At 41.4% G+C, this 22223-nt stretch overlaps 1 protein-coding gene across 3 annotated transcripts in view; it reads right to left on the bottom strand.

Moving 5' to 3' along the window:
* Positions 1–22223, bottom strand: part of Pde7b (phosphodiesterase 7B) — a 319484-nt gene that overhangs the window by 174525 nt on the left and 122736 nt on the right. The window lies entirely within an intron of this gene.

The following is a 22223-nucleotide window of genomic DNA, read 5'->3' as shown; positions in this document are numbered from 1 at the left end:
ACTCCATTTTTTTTATTGGATTATGTAATCTTTTGGTGTCCAATTTTTTGAGTTCTTTGTATATTTTGGACATCAGATCTCTGTCTGATGTGGGGTTAGTGAAGATCTTTTCCCATTCTGTAGGTTGTTGTTTTGTCTTGTTGACCGTGTCCTTTGCTTTACAGAAGCTTTTCAGTTTCAGGGGGTCCTATTTATTAATTGTTTCTCTCAGTGTCTGTGCTGCTGGGGTTATGCTGGAGAGGTTGTGGGGTAAAGGGAACACCCTTGCATTGCTGATGGGAATGCAAACTGGTACAGCTCCTTTGGATGTCAGAAAATTTCAGATTTCTCAGAAAATTAGAAAACAACCTTCCTCAAGACCCAGTAATACCACTTTTGGGTCTATATCCAAAGGATGTTCAACCATGCCACAAGGACATGTGCTCAACTATGTTCATAGCAGCATTGTTTGTCATAGCCAGAACCTGGAAACAACCTAAATGCTCCTCGACCAAAGAATGGATAAGGAAAATGTGGTATATTTACACAATGGAGTACTACACAGCAGAAAAAAATAACGACATCTTGAATTTTGCAGGCAAATGGATGGAGCTAGAAAACATTATTTTGAGTGAGGTAACCCACACAGAAAGGCAATTATCACATGTACTCACTCATAAGTGGTTTTTAAACATAAAGCAAAGAAAACCAGCCTACAAATCACAATCCTAGAGAACTTAGACAACAATGTGGACCCTAAGAGTGACATACATAGATCTAATCTACTTGGGAAGAAGAAAAAGACAGGATCTCCTGAGTAAATTGGGAGCATGGGGACCTTTGAGGAGGGTTGAATTGGAGGGGAGAGGCAGGGAGGGGAACAGAGGAAAATTTAGAGCTCAATAAAAATCAATAAAGAAAAAGAAAGACAGTGGACACACTTTTCTTATTTCTTTTACATATCATGATTTTGAAGCTCTAATTAGCTTTCTGTATTTGTTAGTTCCTTATCTGTGGATCTCTACCAACTACAGGTTGGAAACTTTCTAAAAAAAAAAAAAACAACTCTGAACTGAATCTCTTCCGGTCTTTCTATCACCAATAGCACAGCATAACATTTCTTTCCATAGTTTTTATATGTATTTAATGGTATATGTAATTTAGAAAACACACACTATTTTATATAAAGGTTTTGGGCATCAATAATTTTGGTTTCTGTCCTAAACAGTTTCCTATTTCTATAATAAAACACCATGACTGAAAGCAGCAAAGGGAGGAGAAGGTTTGTTTTGGCGTAAAGCGATGTTATAGAACACCACGAAGATCATGAAGAAAAGTCTGGGTAGAAATTCTAGAAAGGAACACGGAGGTATGGAGGTAGACGGCACGGAGGAGTGCTGCTTACTAGGCTGTTCCTCAAGGTTTGCTCAGTTTCCCTTCTTACTTACTCCAGGACCACCGACTCAGGGACAGCACCAACTGCAGTAAGATGGGCCCTCCCATCTCAACCGCCAATCACGAAAATGCCTCGCCCACTAGAAACAGGCCAATCTGAGACAGGCAGTTCCTCACCTGAGGTTCCCTCTTCCCAGATGACTCCAGCTTGTATCAAGATGGCAGAAACACACAAGCAGAAATCCTACCGACCAGTATAGCATCTTTGGGGCTCTCAGAATTCATTTCTGTGGACTCCATTTATTAACAGACATATTAATAAACCGAGTAGGTCAGAAGCAAATAAACAGTTATTCTTCCTGGTCTGCCTTGATCACTCCATTAAGGCTGCATGTCAATCACGAAAAGACTCTTGCTGTTTCTCCTACTATCCAGACATTGTTGATAAGAAGTAAGACCTAAAATTCAGTGTGGGGGCTACAGCAGATAAAGGGAGACCCAAGGCATCCATCACCAGGGTGATCTTTGAAAGCAATGAGCCATAAGTCTCATTTGCTGGTAGAGGTTCCTTCTTGCAGCCTATTGATGGGAATATGATATGGGCACAAGAAAAGCAGAGGATGAAAGGGAGGACTCTCTCTGGAGAGTGTGAAGATGAGAGAGGGGGTAAAATACCAAGGCAAAGGATTTGCTCAAGTATCTATTTGAGATACAGTTTCCTTTGTTGAGCTGTCATAAATGTGTTCTTGAGTTGCATGTTCGTGAAGTAGGTACACCCAAAAGAAGACTACATTTTCATATATGCAAGACGTTCAATTACAATCTCAATCATTGTAATTTCTCTCAAATTCCAATTCACAAATTCAATTAAACTTACTCTCTAAAACTTTGATTCTAAGCCAAAATCTGACAACAGATGCTCACACATGCTTTGATTCCAGCCCAGCCACTGTGGGTGTCAAAGGGAATATGATAGCCAAGTCCATTCTGTTGGATGGCAGCTAAGTGCTATAGCGATGAATAATTTGCTTTGGTATAGATCCTGAAATACTGACACAAACTTAAGGTCAATTTTTCTATATATGTATATTTCTGCTCTTGATTAAGGTATTGTGATTGTGTAGCTCATTTAAAAATGTAATGTATAATTAAGAAATATAGGTTAATAGATAATCATCTATAATAGTCAAGCTTGTAGTCATGTTAGTTAGATTTTCTAGATATACAGAGAAATATTTCAGATGGATAGGGATTCTTCAAATCTTTCACAGGCCTTCAGAATATGGCCTTTCAAATGTTTAAGAACTTAAGACTTTTCATTACAATGAGACACATCTGCTCCTGGCAGCACCAATCTACTTCAAAAAGAAGATGGGCATCAAAGAGGCTCCTTATGGAGTTGGTTAGCCATTTGGGGGAGAAACTGCTCTTGCCTGGACTGCTTCACCGAGCATGCAGGACCCACAGAGAAATGACTGCTGAACTTGCCTAAAGGTAAGATGGTCCTTCGGGGTTCCTGCTTCATGAAAGAGTCTGTGAGACGTTCTGCAGGATACAGAAGAAAGTGAATGAACTGTCTTTGAATTTTCCTCCTTCATGGAAAAGTCTGCTGGATACTATGGGCCCATGGGCTGAATATGGATGCCCCAATGGTACAGAAGAACTTTGAGTGACTGTCCAGGCAGCGAGATGTCTCTGTCAATTCTAGAATTTTGTAAGTTGCTTACAATGTACTTTCTGTTTACTTACTTAGGTAATATTATATCCTTCTGGAGTCTTTGATGGAGTTGAAGAATAGATAGTAATAATATAGCTTTCCTTATTTATGATACAAGGTAAGTAGATATAAATATTGTAACTAATTCTTGCTTGACAACTGTTTTATTATATGTAATTTTACTATGTTAAAGTTAATACCTTTCTTTTTGCTTAAACAGAAAAGGGGAAATGGTGTAGGAGTTCCTTCTGTTTGTGTGTTGTTTTCATTGGTCAATGAATAAAAAAACTGCCTTGGCCTAGTTGATAGGGCAGAACTTAGATAGGCAGGGAAGACAGAACTGAATGCTGGGAGGAAGAAAGGCAGAGTAGGAGAGGAATACCATGGAGCTGCCAGAGACAGACATGCTGAATCTTCTGGTAAGCCACTGCCACATGGCTACATACAGATTAATAGAAATGGGCTAAATCAAGATTTGAGAGTTAGCCAATAAGAGGCTAACTAATGGGCCAAACAGTGATTTAATTAATACCATTTCTGTGTGGTTATTTCAGGGCTAAGCTAGGCGGGTGGCTGGGACAAACAAGTGAGCCTTCCTCCAACAGCTAAGCACAGTATAGTGACCACCCCACTCTCTTCCATTTCAAGACTGACCAGTCACCTCTGCTTACTCTCTTCCCTTCTCTTTCCCTCCCTTCCCTTGTTTCTTTTCCAGTTTCGGTCAGTGAACCAGGGGAGAGAATCATATTATTTTGATATCACTATAGAGTTTTAAAATTATAGTCATTGATTTGAAGCCAAGGAAAAATAGCTCATTATAAAATCAATGATTTGTTTTTACTCTCTTTTTCACTTAGTATTTAGGAATTGGGAGCCACAATGTTACACCAGTCTACCCAGTTTCCTCTCTGGTAGTCACAACTCCAACCAGTAGCAGAAAGCATGGCCGCCCCGTGTATTGGCCCCTTTACTGTGCGGATGGGTGCAGGCTGCCTGGGAAACACTGACAATTTTCCTTTTTCTCCTCTGAATAATTAGCCATAGCACAGGGCTTAGCCCATTAAAAGGCAACTGCAAACGGATCAGTTGATTCTAGAAATCTTATGGGATAAAATGATCACATTTGATAATTACCCAATGTGATGACATTATAAAATATAATATGTAGGAGAGCTTGGGACACAAAGTTTCAAACAGTTCCAGGACCTCGCTCCGTGTGTGTGTGTGTGTGTGTGTGTGTGTGTGTGTGTATGTGAAGAGAGAGGGAGAGAGACAGAGAGATAAAGTACAATCACTGCTCCTCTGTCAGGTGGAGAAGGAGAGGGTAGTGCAGAAAAGATATTCGAGTAAACTTCTCCTCACCCACCCACTAACAACCATAAACCTCCTGTCCTCTAAATCTTGTCTCTGACCGTATGTTACACAGTTGATATTGTATCATTTATACCATTTGTGTCCTGGTTTTGCTCTATACCGTAAGGAAAATCATTCTCCTTTCCCATTAAAACTTTCTGCAAATACAGTGTTTAACGACGCTGTGATGTTTCAACATATGTTTTCATAAACATTAAATTTATCTGGTTGATGTTCTTAGGCATGGCGTTTGCTATTAAGGAGTTCAGTCTTACAAATAATGCTGCAATATAGCTCCGTGCAGAGAGCTTTTCGTTTTTAGATTATTGTCTTGGGGATACATTTCTAATAGTAAAATGCCAGAAAAAAAGGAAAAAATTAAATTGTAAGAACAAGATCTACTTCTCACAGCTATTTGTTTCTTGAGGTTTTTCATATGGTTGTTAAAACACCAAAAAACCTAAACACACACACACACACACACACACACACACACACAAAACAACAACCCCCATAAAACAAAAACAAATAAACAAAACCCCCAAAACAAACAACACCCCCAAACCTCTTGAAATAAAGAACAACAAGAAGAAAGCAAACAAACAATACAACCAACCCAGACACCAAACCACTATAAACCATACTGTTTCTGAAAGTCAGGTTGGAAGTGAACGGTGACCACCAGAATCCTTTTAGGCTGCTAATTAAAATGCTACTTTTGAGGAGTGTTCTGGGCCCACCTTACCACACTGAAGAGTTAGACCTAGCAACGTATTTCCAGTGGACTGTCACCTGATTTTAGTGACCTGATTTTTCAGCGATGGAAATCTAAAACAGACCGTTACTGTAATCTGCCCTGCATTGACTCACACAAGGGTTTCACGCTGTCTGGAAAGGATATAGAGTAACTAGGCAGACTTTTCTACCAGCATTGGGTCAAAACAACCGGGTCAAGATTAATGACTGCGTTTTAATGAGGCAAGCACATTTCTGCTGTTGAGCGCTCTGCAGCGGGCCAGAGGATGAATGGCAAAGGAGAGAAACCTTCTCCTCTCAATGACAAAGCTTGTTTTTTCAAGGGGATTCCTCCGCAGCGAGGGAACTCACAAAAGACAAGACCACGTCTCCTTGTCCTACATTGATAAAAATCTGCACTTTGGTCTTTGCCACTTTGTGATAGAAAGCTTCGGTGACATCACTATCTAGGAGTCTGTGCGGCAGTAAATTAAAGGAAATGCAAATATGTCACAGAAATTGACTAACTGCTAGATAACCATGGGTTTTCTGGGTGAGGTTAAGTCTTGCTCAGAAATCTTCATGACCTAAATAGGAGCTTGTGACTTTGCCTGGCTTATTTAAATAAATGTGCCCAAAAATCTAGAAAAATAATAAGTTTGAAAGCCATGCTTCCTCACAAATGGGCTAATAATTATGTCAAAATTAGAACCACGATTTTGAAATTAGAAAATTCTCTGTGGTTATTCTCAGGGTATTTATTTCACTTGGTCAGTTTGATGTGAAGGGCCTTGCAACCTCTTTGCGGGACTCCCACACCTAAGCACGTAGATCATCAAGCAGAGGTTTCACCTCCTCCATGGGTAAATTTTATAAAAAGTTTGGTCTATCTTGGAGAAATATATTTTAAAAGACTTTTTATTTCTGTGTTTGTGTTTATGTTTTTCTTCTTTTGAAGAACATTGAGATATTAGGGATGTTAACAACAATTCACTGGGAAAAAAAGCAGTTTCTATATTATAGATTTTGTTTTTGTATAGGATCTCAGTGTGTAGCCCTGACTAGCTTTAACTCACAAATCTGCCGTCTCTGGTCCTTGGATGTTGGGATTAAAGGCATATAACAACATGCCCTGAAATGATACTCTTAAAAAAATGAACTTTTGGGGTTGAGAGATAGTTCATTGGATAAGAGCATTGGCTGATCTTTCAAGAGACCCAGGTTTGACTTCCAGCACGTGTAGTGTCTCACAACTGCCAGTGTAACTCCAGTCCCAGGGATCTGACGCCCTCCTCTGGCCAGTGGGGACACTGCACACACACAGTACACAGATTTACATGCAGGCAAAACCTAGGATGGACTCTCAACAAGGGCCAGTAGAATAACCCATGAGATAAGTCTACTAGTTCTTCTAGGGTAATACAGACAAGCTCTTGAGTCTGATGAGTCTGCTTCAGTTGACTTTTTGAGTCCATGATGGGTTCATTTGCACTCTTGATATCTATAACTCATGGAGACAGTTCAGCTGGCTTTGCGTGCTTTGGTAGATATCTCCTTATTCCTGGTAGAGTGAGACTGAAGAGATCTTTGTTGAAATGGAAACATCTGATTAAATTTGTGCAACTGAAACCTTGTTGAGGAATACTATCCCTCTTCCTCCCTCTTAAAATATGACTTTGATGCATCCACGCCCTAATTTTTATATATGTTTCAATAACTTACTCGCTTTAAAGGAGCCATTTGTGACTGTTTCCTCGATGGACCTCACAGGACAGGATCTCAGTGGTAATGAGTTAAATGTTCTCTCTGTCCACAGGCCACTCCACAGGGCCAGTGCAAAGAGAGGCAACTTGGGTTGCTGATGCAATTTCAAGGGTGTCCTATGCAGGAGATTATTCAAGGCAGAGTAGTTTAAGGACAGAACCTGGTCCCTTCTAGGTTTCTAGAAGCTGTTTTTCAGTCTGGTGTTTATGCTTTTGCTCACCCTGGTTAATTATGCCTCTCATATGTCTCTCTAGATAGATTCAAGTTGTCGCAGGGCTAGCTCATTCTCACAGTGGAGGAAAGAAAGCACCTCTGTTATTTCCACTAGTCCTTGTCTTCTGAGAGATAGGAAACTAGAAGTGAACTTGAAGTTTGTACCCCGCATTGGTCACTTTGTTAATGTGCCCAATTTCTGAGGTTGACTCTGCCTTAATACTCCCTATTAATTCAGCCCATCACTTAACCGAAAACCCTTTATTAACATCCCGCAGGAATGCCCTGCTAGATGCGGCTGCTCTCTGGCTTGCTTTGAAATTGTACAAGGCCCTCATATAGAAATGGCTAAAGCTTTCAACAGATACTTTCTCTCTCTCTCTCTCTCTCTCTCTCTCTCTCTCTCTCTCTCTCTCTGTCTCTCGTTTAAAGAGGGAAAAATAATATTTTTGGAACAAATTCTATCAGTCTCCCCCTTCCCCTCTCTCAGACTGTCAATAGAGCTTCACTCTGGCTGACAGACTGCTCAAAACCAGCAAGGCATGAGCCCCAGACGAGATTTCTTTGGGCTGGGGTAAAAGACAGGAATACTTAAATTCTTGAAAGTTTGTATGTTAGCTGGGATCGAAAACTACTATATTCAGGAAAAAGAAGACAGATTCCCCAGAAGACATAGCCCTCACCTTCAAGTCCATTGTGTGGCGCTATGCGAGGTTTTTTTTATTAGAACCTGTACAATTTAACCTCGCTCCAGTGAAGAGATATGCCACCAAAAAGTTCTCTCCCTCATTTTTGGTCATCTACTGAAGTTCATCTGGCCTGATCCAGCTCATGATGAAGATGGAAGAGTCAGCTTAATAGGGTGATGGGAATATTTGGCTTGGTGATTGGCTTCGCAACCTAAGCCCCTTAATTTTCCTGGAGGTTTTTGTTTCATATTGTTTTTCCTCTAGCCAAGTGAATACAAGGCAACGGCTCTGTGCTTACTTCACTTGTAGAGAGGGTCATGAAGTATACAGTAGACAGCACAGTCAACTGTACAGTTGAAAATTGTAAAGCTCACACGTCCTAGAAATTGCTACTTGCACATGTACAACACATTTGTATATAAATCGTACTGTGAAGCTTAAAAGTGTTCCTTCTATGAGCTAATACCGGGAAGCAATATTTTAATATCTATGGATGAAACATGAGCAGACACACAGCACATATTTTTGAGTCATATTTTCCTTCATTTGTTTTCATTTATGCTGATTATAACCTAACCACAAACTCTAGCTATGGGGAAAAATTAAGTAAAAAAAGAAAGCTGATCTATTTACGCCAGTATTTTGCAGCCTGGACAAAGCTTCAAGTGCTGTCATCCGAGTCTCTGAGTCACTGAGTGCTTATTGCCCGCGACTGTTTGTTAGGCGCTTCAGACTTGATTTAGACTTTAAGATTATAAACTGAAAACAATCTATAAATGCAAGCCAATGACGCAGCACACATTGGAAACCTAACGTGAAACAGAATTGTTATTGCAAACAGAGGATTAGGTGGAGTGATTGGAAAAGGCCTCCACAGTAAGAACATTGTGATTAACGTGAGAAGAACCGGAGAAACATAATGACAAAGGTGGCCTGACGGCAGCATCATGCTAATTAGCATAGTCTTCTGGAAGGAAGATCTTTTGTTGATTAAGAATCAATGTAACAAGAATCCCCTGAAACAGATCAGTTTGTGTATCTATCCTTAAAAACGGTCCCTAAGCCAGCATCTATGTTGAAGGGAGATCTGAAGCGTTGATATAGTTCACAGCCCCTTGTTTTTTGCTCCCTGGTTATCCTCATCACTGGACCCCTGCCCCAGTTCTCTAACATACTGACAAAATAACCTGTTGTGCATGACTCCAACGCCTTCACAGCAAGCATTACCTCATTGTATTTCAGTGCACTGGTAACCTGTTACCAACAAACCGATCCTGGCCTAATTGTGAAAGGCTTTTCTCTTTGCTGAAGGGATTTAGGACATCAGTAAGCAGGAAGTAGTCACTTGGGGACAGTTTGGTTGTCCTGGTGGATGTCAGCATAGAGAGTGGGGAACAGAAACAAGGAAGAGTAAAAGAATAATCTTTTGGCTCTCTCTCTCTCTCCTCTCTCTCTCTCTCTCTCTCTCTCTCTCTCTCTCTTCCTCCTCTCTCTCTGTTATTTGTGCTGTGCTCCATACCGTATTACCAGTGTTTGCCTTTAAGATCTTTTCAATTAAAATTTTATTCATACAATATATTTTGATCATATTCTTTCCCTTCCCCAACTCCTCCCAGATCCTCCCCACCTATCCCCTAAACTTTAACTTCTTCTTCTTTATCATAAAAGCCCATAAAAACAAAAGCAATGGTCAAAAAAAAAACAACCCCAACCAAGCAAACATAATAAAATAAACATGTCCAAATCCTTATATAGCAGGGCAGACATACATATGCACTCAAACTATTAAAGCATGCACAAGACCAGCACAGGTTCAAACCAAACAGAATCCCACTGTAGAGAAGGGGAAGCAGACATAGAGACCTACACCCAACCAAGAAGCTATTTGCAATTGACACCTGCTGGGAAAGGGAACATTTGTTTTCTCCAATGGAGAGCCATCAGGTATATCAACCATACTCCAGGCCAGTGCCCGTGCTCAGAAGTAGCTGGCTAAGACAAAATGGACTCCATGCTGTGCGTGTGTGTACGTGCATGTATGTACTGTTTTTTTTTTTTTTTTTGAGATGGGGTTTCTCTGTGTAACAGCTCTGATTGTCCTGGAACTAGCTTTGTAGACCAGGCTGGCTTTGAACTTACAAAGATCTGCCTGCCTCTACCTCCTGAGCGCTGGGATTACAGGCATGCGCCACAACCACCTGGCTGCAAACATGCGCTTTTTGTTTTGGTATGTTTTCGTTCTTTTAAAATATTTTGACAAATGTAAAATACATTTGTGGCATAAGCCATGAAGCTTCAAATATGCATATATTATAAAATGTTAAATCAAGCTAATTAAAAATCTGCTTTGAGCAATTTTCAAGCATAATACATCATTATTAACTATAGTCACTATTCGTTCAATGGCTTTCTTGAAAGAACAACTTCAATTTCATTATGTCTAACTTTGCCCTGTGGTCAGCAAGATGCCACTATCATGTTGAAGGGGGCCCGATCCCATTAGCTACTGGGAGCAAAGGCAGCCTTTTAAACCCTCTCTACTGGTGTTAAAGAGAACCCCAATTCCTGGTCTTCAAAACTGTTCATAAAAGCTCCCTGGAGGACTGTTCAAACAAGCTGCTGGGGCCCAGTTCTAGAATTTCTAACTGAAAGGTCCAGCAAGTTCTTAAGTGAAGCTGAAGGGAAATAGGTTGAGAACCAAGGTTGAGAATTTCCTCCCTGATGGAGGCCTGGCCTCTGCTTTATCAGTGAGATTAAAGGTCCAGTTGTTAAATGACATCAATGGCCCTGGTGATGGCTCGGTTTCTAATTCCCAGGTCTCTCTCTTTTCCCCTCCTTCTTTTCTTCTTTTCTTTTCTTTTCTTTTCTTTTCTTTTCTTTTCTTTTCTTTTCTTTTCTCTTCTCTCCTCTCCTCTCCTCTCCTCTCCTCTTCTTCCTTCCTTCCTTCCTTCCTTCCTTTCTTCTTCCTCCTCATCTTCTTTTGTTTTTGCTTTACGATGTGTCTTAGGCTGCAACACAGCCCTCCCTTTATAATCTGCATTATCAGAATCTTTTCCTTTAAGAAACATATTTGTGATCATTGCTGTTTTGCCTGCATGTATGTCTGTGTGAGGGTGTCAGATCCCCTGGAGCCAGAGTTACAGACATGTGTGAGCTGCCAGGTGAGAGCTGGGAACTGAACCCAGGTCCTCTGAAAGAGCATCCAGTGCTCTTCCCTGCTGAGCCAGATCTCCAGCCCCTAGAACTTTTCTCAGGCTAACTTCATTTTGTTCCCATTAAAGTTTCACTAAAACTAATTTTTCTATGGATGCTGCCTGTTACTAAACCCCGCTCTTAACCCTGAACTGATATAGTAAGAGAGGCACAGCCAGTATTCAGAGCGTACACAGTCTTTGTTCATGCAAAAACAATGGCAGACCGAAGAGCAGAAAGAAATTAAAGTCTCTTGGTTACGGAGCCAGTGAACAGTAGCTTCTGAAAACTCAGCATAGACCAGAGGTTCTCAACCTGTGGGCCGAGACTCCAAAGGGTGGCGTATCAGACATTTACATTACAATTCATAACAGTTACAAAATTACAGTTATAAAGTAGCAATAGAATAATTTTATAGTTGCGGTCACCATAACATGAGGAACTGTGTTAAAGGGTCACAGCGTTACCAAGGTTGGGAACCACTGGCATAGATTTTGTAATAAAAGAGACTCACTAGTATGAATTTAACTGGTTTTATACATAATAAATCAATTTAATAGCTAGCTCCCCAAATACTTTTTTTTCATTTACTTGATACGTTTTTTAAAATTGACAATTGTTTGGCGTTAGTCACCCCAGGAGCAGGAGGGGATAGAATTCTACTCACTTGCCCTAGTTCTCTGTTTTTCTTAGATTGGACGTTAGCCAATGATTGGGTCCTTAAGCATTTTACGAAGTTCTTTAACCGATATCCATTAGATTGGTCGGATTTTCAACTGGTTTAATTACATGGGACTTATTTTCCCAGAAAAGAAAGGAATTAATTTCAAATACTTATTTTTGCTAGAAAGTGAACTCTGACGTATTTCAGAGAGACAGAAACAGGTCGAGGGAGAGAAAGGAGGAATGAGAGTGAAGGGTGTTATTTGCTCTGTTCCAGACACTTGATTATGCAAAAGAGGCAAGGTTACAGAAAGGCCTTTCTCCCTTTCTTATGACATACAGTTAGCAAGGGAGATCAGTTTTATTTTGGTAGGTTTTGTTTCTGGCAATAGTCTTAACAGTGGTTTGTTGTCGTAAACTTCCTTTGGGGCATATTTTTCCCTAGAAGGTGTATAAGTTAGACAGCATACAAACAAACAAAGACCCAAACAACCGAAGAACTATAAACCACAAAACTTTTGTGTAATGAATGATTTCCTTAAGGTGAGATTTTCCTCATGACCAGCTAATGCTGAGGTTGACAGCTCTATCATCTCTTCTGAGTAGAACATTCGTGCTTCCTTTGGATGTAGCTCAAGCAGCAAATACTTTTACATCGCCTACCTTCATTCCACCCAAAGGCCACACTGTGGATTGCTCCAGTCTTCCATTTTGCTTTCCTAGCCTACTCTTATGGAAGTCACTTCAACACTGGCACTACAGATGAATTCTCAAAGGCTGATATTGTCCAAGGGGCGAGAACCATGGGCAGATGAGTCTCAGGTCCTAACTCAAACATCCCTGAAGGAGGCCTGCCCCCTGTGTGAGCTCAGCGCTAAGAATGACTACACTTTGGGGACATCTTTTCCTTTGGGGACGTTCTTCTTTGTAGCACTCTCAAATCTACCTCCTTCTGACATCTGCTGGAACTAAAAAGAAGTCTTTCTCTGTGCGGAGAGCTCAAGGCATCTGTTAGGAAGATCTGTGAGTGGTCCTCTCTTCTGTCTTCCTTCATATGAAAGGGCCCTCGGGTTTCTCCCATGGTGTAGCTTATAGAGCTTTGCCCAGACAGACTCTTTCCTCTGGATACAGTTTTGCTACTTATTCCCCTACAAAATACAGGTGCTGCTAGATAGATTGGACACAATGAAGTACATTGTTACTTGAGGTGTTCTGTCCTTCACAGATGCAATGCACATGATCACAGAGTGCAGGTTTATAGCCTTCAAAAATACACATATGGATCCCTGACTCATAATGTGATGGGATTTGGAGATCCGATCTTTAGGTTAGGTAGGTTGTAAAAGTGGGGTTTTTATGTTGAGATCAATGTCCTTATGATAAGAGAAACCAGATATATACTCCTTTCTACACACAGTGAGAAGTTAGCCACCTGTAGGCAGAAAGACACATTTTACCAGAACCCTGCTTTCCTGGTACCCAAATCTCAAATATCCTGAGGGGGTAATTCTGTGATGTCATTCAGTCTGTGGTATCTTGTCTTTATAGAAGCTAGAATGACACACATTTATCACACTTAAAAGAGAAAAAATACGTAATTATGTGTTTGGTAAAAGTCCTATGATTTATTTGACAGAATATTTGGATTTTTAATAATACACAAATATTTTAAAAAACTTGCTTGCCTTATAATTTATGATTTTTAGTCTTTAATGTTACAAGGCTGAATATGGAAGCTTTATGAGAAGATTGATGGAAAAGAAGTAGAAACGGGCAACTTTGACATACGGTCCCTTCTCATCATTTATGACATGTATGATACATACATATATATTCCATGTTCTGGGAGTCGAGTGATCCCAAACGCTCAGGTGTTAAGGACTTGATACTTTGGTAGTCAGTATTGGGAGTGCTATGGGGTTCTGGGAGATGGCGCTATGTGGGAGGTCCTTGGCTCACAAAGGGATGTCCCTGAAACCAACTGTGAGATTCTGACCCATGCTCTAGATTGCTGTCCTGGCTCATGTCGCGAGGGATTTGCTCTGCTTTGCACTCCGCACTATTGCTGTCCAGTGCCCTCATCAGCGGTCTGTGGCAGAGGGAGGTGACCAACCTTGAAATCAGATCTTCAGAATGCTAGGCCACACAAATCTTTTTCTATTTATAAATTAATTACCTAAGGCGTTTCATTGTAGCAACTCAAATATGTGTGCACCATGTGTACATATGCGTTTGTATGGCAGATATATGTTAGAATACATATATGTATCATATGCATTTATAGTAATTATGTCCAAATACCAATATTTACAACAGACTTTATCCTTCCTTTCTGCTTACTAAATGTTTGTCTTCAGGAGAACTTATTAGGAGGTCAAAGCAAGAAGATGGTTGCACTGAAGAAAGGAAGCGTTTTTTGTGTTCTTGGAAAGAAAAGGAGTGCGTGGCCTTTGTGCCTCTGGATATTGTGCCTCCTGCAGTAAACGGGTCTGTCCCGTGCACATTAACTACTATCTAGGGAGTGATGAGGCTGAGAAGACGGGTCAGGCGCTCCACTTGATACAGCAGTCACAAATGGAACGCACATGTCTGCAGTGACTGAGTCTAATATTAACTCTGTAGGAAATCCCCTAGCCACCACAGCCAGGAGACACATTGTTCCTCTCCCAAGTCAGAGGCCTGGGACCAGGGGAACACTAGCACTCAGCACACTCTAAAAGGATCTTGCACCAAATTCCAGCAGTTTGCCATTGCCTTGAAGGTCTTGCCAGTGCCCAAAGACATTCCTTGAGATTCTGCCTTTCCTACATCTGAGTTCAGAATGTCATACTGAATCATCTAGAAAGGGCTAAACTCTGCTCTTTGGGGGCTGTTCTCAAGATGTGCCATCCACGGTAGCAAAATCTGTCACAGGTTAAGGACCACTTCGCTGTTAAGGGTATGTCTTAGTTTGTGGAAAGATATTTTATTCTAGATATAGATGTTATTTTGAGATATGTCCCAGACTGACCTTCAAAAATGGGTAAGAACAATCAGCATTCTAACTATGTTGTCTTTCCTTATTGCATCTAGCATAGGGCTGGCCACACAGTGGGGATTTCAGTCTCTTCTCAAAATGTCTGACTGAGAGCCTTGATGTGGAAAAGATTGGAACACTAGAAGGAAAAATAGCAATAATCTATTCAGATCATTGTTTTCTTTGCCCTTTCTGAAAGAAGCTATATATGTATACATACCTATCTATCTATCTGTCTGTCTATCTGTCTATATTCTTTATACTAGCCCTCTCTGAAAGAAAACTGTATAAATATATATATATATATGCATATTGTGTGTATATATATTCTTTGACACATAGAGATCTTATGTATTTTCAGGGCTCTGTGTGATAATTTTGTTACATCCAACTCTTCAAATTTGTCATGAAAACATTACCATGAACATGGCATTGGTACAGGTTCATACTATGAAGGAGACTCAGAAAAACTAACTGGAGAACCGGAATTGTTTCTTTCTCATTTTTTTCCTTATTCACATCTGCATTTCTCAGACCTGGCAGATGGTAATATCCGGCACAGACTTGGTATTAACACATGAACCAAGCCAGGATGCCACATGGATAGCGTAAGTATGATATAACTTCCTAGTCATGATTTTGCTCCAGTTCCATAAGCAAAGCCAGACTGAGTTTCCTTACTGTTTACTTTCTATAATGCTTGTTTATTTCAGTGGTTGCATTTTCTGTATGATGTTGCGTAAATACATAATATAATAGTAATGAGCTATACTAACGGCCACAGCTTTGCCATATTCAGAAGGAACATTTTTTTTTGGTTTGGGCTAACAGCTTCACACAATGCATTGGGAAGAAAGGGCTAAAAAGAAAGTGTCGTCACCACAATTACTGGAGTCTCAAAGACCTTCGGTAAACAAGCCAAGACTGTTCACACCTGTCACCAATGAGCTGTCCCCAAATCCACCTCAAAAAGGAAGAAATAAAAAGCAGGTTTGTGCTCTCGGCAGATTTGGGGCTGTGAACACCGAAGCTGAACCGAGCTTTGGTTGCAAGGGCTCTTGTAGCAGGAGGGCCCTTCCGAAAAATCTGGGGCTGGAATTTCTCCTCCATAGCGACTGTAATTGGATCCCTGGAGCTTTATTAACAGTGCAATGGGAGGCAGAGGGGAGCAGGGCCGGGTGCCCCAGCAACCAGTCTCACAAACACCTTGCTCTAAGAAATCAAGAGACAAAAAACATGTTTTCAAGGGCTTGGAGGCTCCTGCGTGCTGCCGCCGAGGGTGGGACCATCAAACCTCATGGCTCTCAAAACTGCGCACTTGCCTGAGCTCCAAGTAAAATTCAAGTGTTCTGAAGATGTTTAGGATTCACGGGAGTGTCAGCCTGCTAAAATCTCTACTTTTCCCTATTGAAAGCTCCTCCCAAAAGACAGAAACAGTTTGGAATATTCTCAACTATGAGTGTCTGTCATCTTTTATGCTAGATGTATAGCTGCATGGACTAAAGATTGTGGTATTCCTCCCAAATAACTCAGGCCCTTCCAAGGTGCTGGTTGCTTTCCACAAGCAATAGTAAGGCTCCGTTGTTACAGACGATACCTCCATAACTCACAGCACAGGAGAAGCTAAGCTAGTGCCTACTTAGAGCCTTCACCTACCTGGACTAGTTAGTGTTCATGACATAGGAAGTACTCTGCATGCTACGAAAGGGGAAAGAAAGGTAAACACCGACCTAGCTGCAAACCCTTCAGCCTACAGTAGTGACCAACTGGTGAGATATAGGCACGCAATAGCGGCACAAAGCTTGCCTCCTAACGCCATGACGCAATACTCATAGAACCGCGCCTTGCTCAGCCATCATCAGAAAAGCTCCCTCCTGCAGGAGATAGGAACAGATAGAGACCCACAGCCAGACATTATGCAGAGGGTGGGAGACCTTGGAACAGTCAGCCCTAAATGGGATCATCATCAAATCCCTCTTCTCAGGGATCTGGGAACCCAGCAGAAGAGAAAGCGGAAGATTGTAAGAGCAAGTGGGAATGGAGGACACCAAGAAAACAAGTCCCTCTACACAAAATAGGACTGGCATGTGAGCTCACAGAGACTGTGGCAGCACACACAGGGCCGCCACAGGTCTAAGCCAGGGGTCCCAGCACCAAGAGAGAAAGCGGATATAAACTCCCATCCCCAGCCAAGAGGCTTTCTCCAATTGGCAACTACTCATAAAGGAAAAGACTCCATTTCCTTAAACCGACTTTCACTGGGTAGACAAACCACACCTAAGGGTAGGCTCCATGCTAGACACAGATGGCTAACAAAACTGACTTAATGGTCATTTTGAAGGCTTTTTTTGTGTGTGTCTCATAATGCTTTGCTGCATTTTTTTTTGTTTAACTTACATATCTTTTGCTTCCATGGTATGGTTTCCGATTTTGTACTTTTATGAGATTTCTGTGTCTGCAAATGTGTGTGTGTATGTTTTGGTCTCTATGCGTTTCCTGTGCTTTTTTTTTTTGTCTGACTCCTTTTTCTTCTGTTTGTTGTTTGTTTTGTACTGTTCAGGTTTGTGTGCTCTTATGTTATTTTATCTTGTTCTATATATTGTTATTTTTAGGTGCTTGTTTTCTAATGAGAGAGAGGAAAAAAAGAATGTGAATTTGGATTGGTGGGGATGTGGGGTGAATCTGAGAAGAGTTGAGGGAGGGAAGCAATAATCAAAATATATTGTAAGAAAAAAATCTATTTTAAACAAAAATTAAAAAAATAAAAAAAAACAACCCACAAGGGTTCCAAAGATATCACTTGCTTCAAAGATTTTATATATGTATATCATCTATCTATCTATCTATCTATCTATCTATCTATCTATCTATCTATCTATCTATCTATCTATTTATCGCTATGATGAGTTTCTAGCTCTTTCTAAGTTCCTGCCCATTGACTTTTAGACAGTCCAGAGCTCTAGGCATCCCGCTCATCTGGCATCAGAAAGTTTCCAACAGTTCCTCCCAGCTTAGATGAAAGGGCAGATGGTACCAAGACACAGTTAGACTACACGGGAAATGGTGACTTGGAGGACCTTGCTTATCTCCAGTGGGGATTTTCCTCTGCATTTGTGAAAAATACGGCACCCTGACACTCCCTTTGCTTTGGAGACTAGTTAGAGAGAGAAATGCACACATAACTAGAGTGCAAAGCCTTAACCTACTGGCAAAAGGACAGGGGAAAGGAAGAGGCTAATTTCATTTCACTACACCTAGGAGCTTGGCAACTCAAGAAAGCTCCCAAAGGAAGTCCATTTTGAAAGAAGTTACTAACTGTGGGACAAAGTTTCTCCCAGCCTCCGTCCCATGTAGCCTTGTGTGTTCCCTTTGCCTCTCTCTCTCTCTCTCTCTCTCTCTCTCTCTGTGTGTGTGTGTGTGGGGGGGGGGTGTGTTAGACTGAAGATAGGCAGGTAGAATCACAGGAAGACAAGATTTCACACTTTGTGTGAACACCAGGCCCCTTATCTCATGGCACACTCCCAGGGAGCATATATCATTCTTTTGGTCTTTGCACATTGTACAGTGTTAATCTCCACACAGCAATCCCGGTACAAAGGTCTATAACCACAACACAGAATCCCCTCTACTTTTCTCCTACTAATCCTTATCTTGATTTCTATATGAAAATTATACATACATATGGAAAAGTCTAGAATAAATTTGTATCAGTCTCACCGTGTGCCCATATGGGGACACTGCAGGTCCTCGGGCTGGTCTTTTTAATTGGTAAATTAATAGTAGCATTTATTTCTGCAACTAGGTGGAATTAACTGCTCAAATTGAAATTGTCTGTATCTCTTAGGTTAAATGAAAATCCTTTGAGAGATTAACAGAGATCAGAGATATGAGCTAGGAAGTTCAAAGTCAGCCTGAATATGTGTTTATGTGCAACCTTCTAAATTACATTACTTCTTCTTGTCTTTTTTTTTTTTGAGACTCCAATTTACTTCCAGGTCCTGTGATAAATGGCTTTGATGTCTTAGGCAGGGGCTCAGATGTGCGTCATTCTTCACTGAGTTAGTTGTGTTATCAACAGCCCTGGCCACTGAAAAATCTTCCTGCAATTGTTGTGGTCTTAGTCAAAGCCTTCCTCTTTCCCCCATTCGGGCTGGCCTTCGGCGGATGAAAGAATTGCCAAATACACACTGTTTGGAGTCTCTGGTTCCGAGAAAGACAGACCAAGGCAATTTGCTTCATCTCTGTTCCTGTAGGTTTGCAGTGCACGGGGGATGTCTGTTTTGTAAGAGGTTGCTAACGGTGGGACTGAGAGCTCCTGGCTTGGTGAGCAAGCACACACATATGGGAAATGAAGAAACCTGGGTAAACACTGAGTCTCCCCTGGCAGCAACCACCACTTTCCAAGACTTTCACGCCACTGGCTACCCAAGGCAGCAAAGTCCTGCAGCTTTTGGAGACGGATTCTGGGTGTTACTACAGAAGATCAGTATCTTTTCATCTTTAGGAATCAGTGAAGCTTTGCTTGTCTACAGAGAATCGCTAGTGTGGGAAGGGTTAGAGAAATGCCTATAGGGATATTTGGAAAGAATTTTTATTGAAATGCTCACTGAGGGAGAGAGGGAGAGGGAGAGGGAAAGGGGGAGAGAGAGAGAGAGAGAGAGAGAGAGAGAGAGAGAGAGAGAGAGAGAGAGAGAGAGAGAGAGATATTCACACTTAGGAAACTTTAATGCCATGACCAACTTATTTAAATTGGACTTAAAACAACTTTTGCAGACTTTAAACCAAATTAAAGAAGAAGAGTATTCCCCCAGCCTTACAGCAATACAGAGAAACCGGGTGTCCAACACTGCCCATCCTAATGCCTCTGCTGACCCACTGTTCACAGAATGTGGGTAGCATTTCCTATGGAAAGCGTCAACTGAATTGCACTCACCAAATCATAATTTTAAGTGCAGAGGCTTAATTTTGCTTTAATACCCAGATGATTTCTCGTAGGCTATAGACAGGTCTGTTTAATTATCCTCCGTGATGATTCCCATTGTTAGCGCGACAGGACTGAGAATCACCATACAATCAGATTTCTGGCATATCTGTGAGGAAGTTTCTAGACTAAGTTAACTGAGCTGGGAAGGCTCACGATAATTGTAGATAGCACACTTCTATGGAATGGGCGTCCTGGACAGATTAAAAGGGAGAGAGCGGGCTGAGCAGCAGCGTTCACCGCACTTTGCTTCCAGACTGTGGTTGCCATGTGAGCAGATGTCTTACAATCCCACGGTCGTGTCCTCCCCGCCATGATGGACTGGTTCCTCAAACTGCAAGCCAAAGCTATCACCTCTTCCCTGAAGTTGTTTGTGTTGGGTATTGTCACAGGAGTGACACAAGTCACTCACAAACCCCACTTCATTCTAAGTCCGTTCAGTCCTTGCTAGGTAACGGCTAGCAATGGTTCAGTGTTGCAGTCAGAACCAATGGATCCCTTAGACTTCCTATTAAGCTGTGGTAGTGCAGGACAGTGGGTGCAATGTCTGTTCTGTCACCCATATACCTTTTCATTACTAGAGTAATCAAAATCCTTTCATTTAATATTGATTCCTTTAGGTATTCAATATGCTTTCTTAAAGAAAAAGGCAAATCTACGACTATTTCATAAATAGTTTTGATTAGAAGAGACGATAAGTATCCAGAAGGCAGAAGAAGAGCACAAAAAAATGGCATCTGTTACATTTGGCAGAGGAAAAAAAAAAGACCTTATCAGGTCTGGGAAGTGAGCCAGCCCATCTTCTAGGACTTTGCTACATGTAATTTGTAGAGCAACAGCAGTGTCAACTGGAAGCGTATTAAAAATGTATTCTTTCTGGCTTCATCCTAGATGTAATCAGATTCTGCATTGAAACAGGATAATCAGGTGATTTGTATGCATGTTATACTTTGCGAAACACATGTCCCTAATGCTGAATTTCTCTGAGTCATGGCCATGGAATCCAGGTACTGCCTCCTGGCTCTGCCTGATTGGACAGGTGATGCCCAGTAACTGCTGAGCCAACTGGATTCTCTTCCTAGACTTATTGTGCGGGTGGGTTCAGGGGTAAGGGGAAGCAGGGGGAAAAGAGATACAGCAGACATGTGGACGTGAGAGTCAAAGCCTATTTGCAGAGAGAAAAGCAAACGAAGTGGATGTTAAAAGTTGTAATGACAAGCTCTCTGGCTTTTTTCTAAGTCTAGGCAAGAGATTTACTAAACCTGAATTGCATAAAACACCCCAAGTCGTAAAATTAATTCCTCCTTTGTGTTTAAGCCAGCTTGGCAGTATGTTTGAGACCTGCAACAGACTTTTTCTTCCTCCTCCTCCTCTCCTCTTCTTCTCCTTCTCCCTTTCCCTTTCTCTTTCTCCTCTTCCTCTTCTTCTTCTTCTCCTCCTCCTCCCCCTCTTCCTCTCCCTCCTCTTCCCTTCCTCTTCCTCTACCTTCTCCTTCATCTCCTTCTTCTCAAATACAGGTGGTATGACTGAGATCTGGAAATGGATGGTAAGTAGGCACCCACGATACATTTGCTTGGTTTAGTTCAAGTAGCCTCAAATGTTAGTGTGCTCACCATGTTCCCTAGAGACCTTAATTCACAAAGAACTGTTCTCAGTCTATCAGAGCACATTGTGTACATGCAATTCTACTTTCACTTGGAAATAGTCTTTAGAGTTGGTCAGTTTTCCCCACATGCCATTGCTTTTCCTCCCTTCATTTTCTACCAGGCCAGGTCCTGGCCTGATCAGTTTCTAGAGATAATGACTTTATTATTGTCCCGACCTGATCTTCCTCTTTGTAGACTGCTGTGTCTGTCAGGTTCAAAGGCTTACCTCAACCTCCCACTAGGCTTTAGACATTACTGCCATCTCATTGGGGGAAAATGACAACCTTAAGATCTGTGTGATGGCAAGGTGGAGTCCTTAAATGCTAAAAGAAAACTAACTTGAATAGCAAGTGGTGGTCCCCGAAGTGTCTTTTAGTTTCTCTGGTGGAGCTGGAACCTGTAACGGACCCTAAAAGACGCACATCCTAAACCGACTTCCTTCCCTCCTACTTCTCCATATTGTATGTCCTGTTCTTACATACTCACAGTGGGAGTCCCCCCAGATCCATAATCCTGTGGGTAACATGGTGCTCTGAGTCTCCTGGAATTCCCCTCCCATATAGCAGCCATCACATCTGCTCCAGTGGTTGGTTGTTACTCTTGTCTCCACCAGAAACATGACGTTACAACCATCTTAAACCAGATAAGAGGGATTCCTGGCTTCTTGCTGCAAGGGGGTAGTTTTTCTGCCCTGAGTAATCCTCAGCTCACCTTCAACCTACCATTGACACAAGAGTGTGGCAAATGGTCTCCAAGCTCCCTCAGAGTACACAGAACTCAGAGGATGGATTCTTCTTCCCTTTTATGTGTACATCCATATAGAGGAAAAACAGAACCATTGGAACCATTTTCTGTTTTGTAGCATGGGTCTCCCACTGAG

The sequence above is a fragment of the Myodes glareolus genome, chromosome 1, assembly GCF_982192425.1.
Source record: "Myodes glareolus chromosome 1, mMyoGla1.1, whole genome shotgun sequence".
In the NCBI taxonomy this organism is placed as follows: domain Eukaryota; kingdom Metazoa; phylum Chordata; class Mammalia; order Rodentia; family Cricetidae; genus Myodes; species Myodes glareolus.
This window is presented reverse-complemented; position numbering and strand designations above follow the sequence as displayed.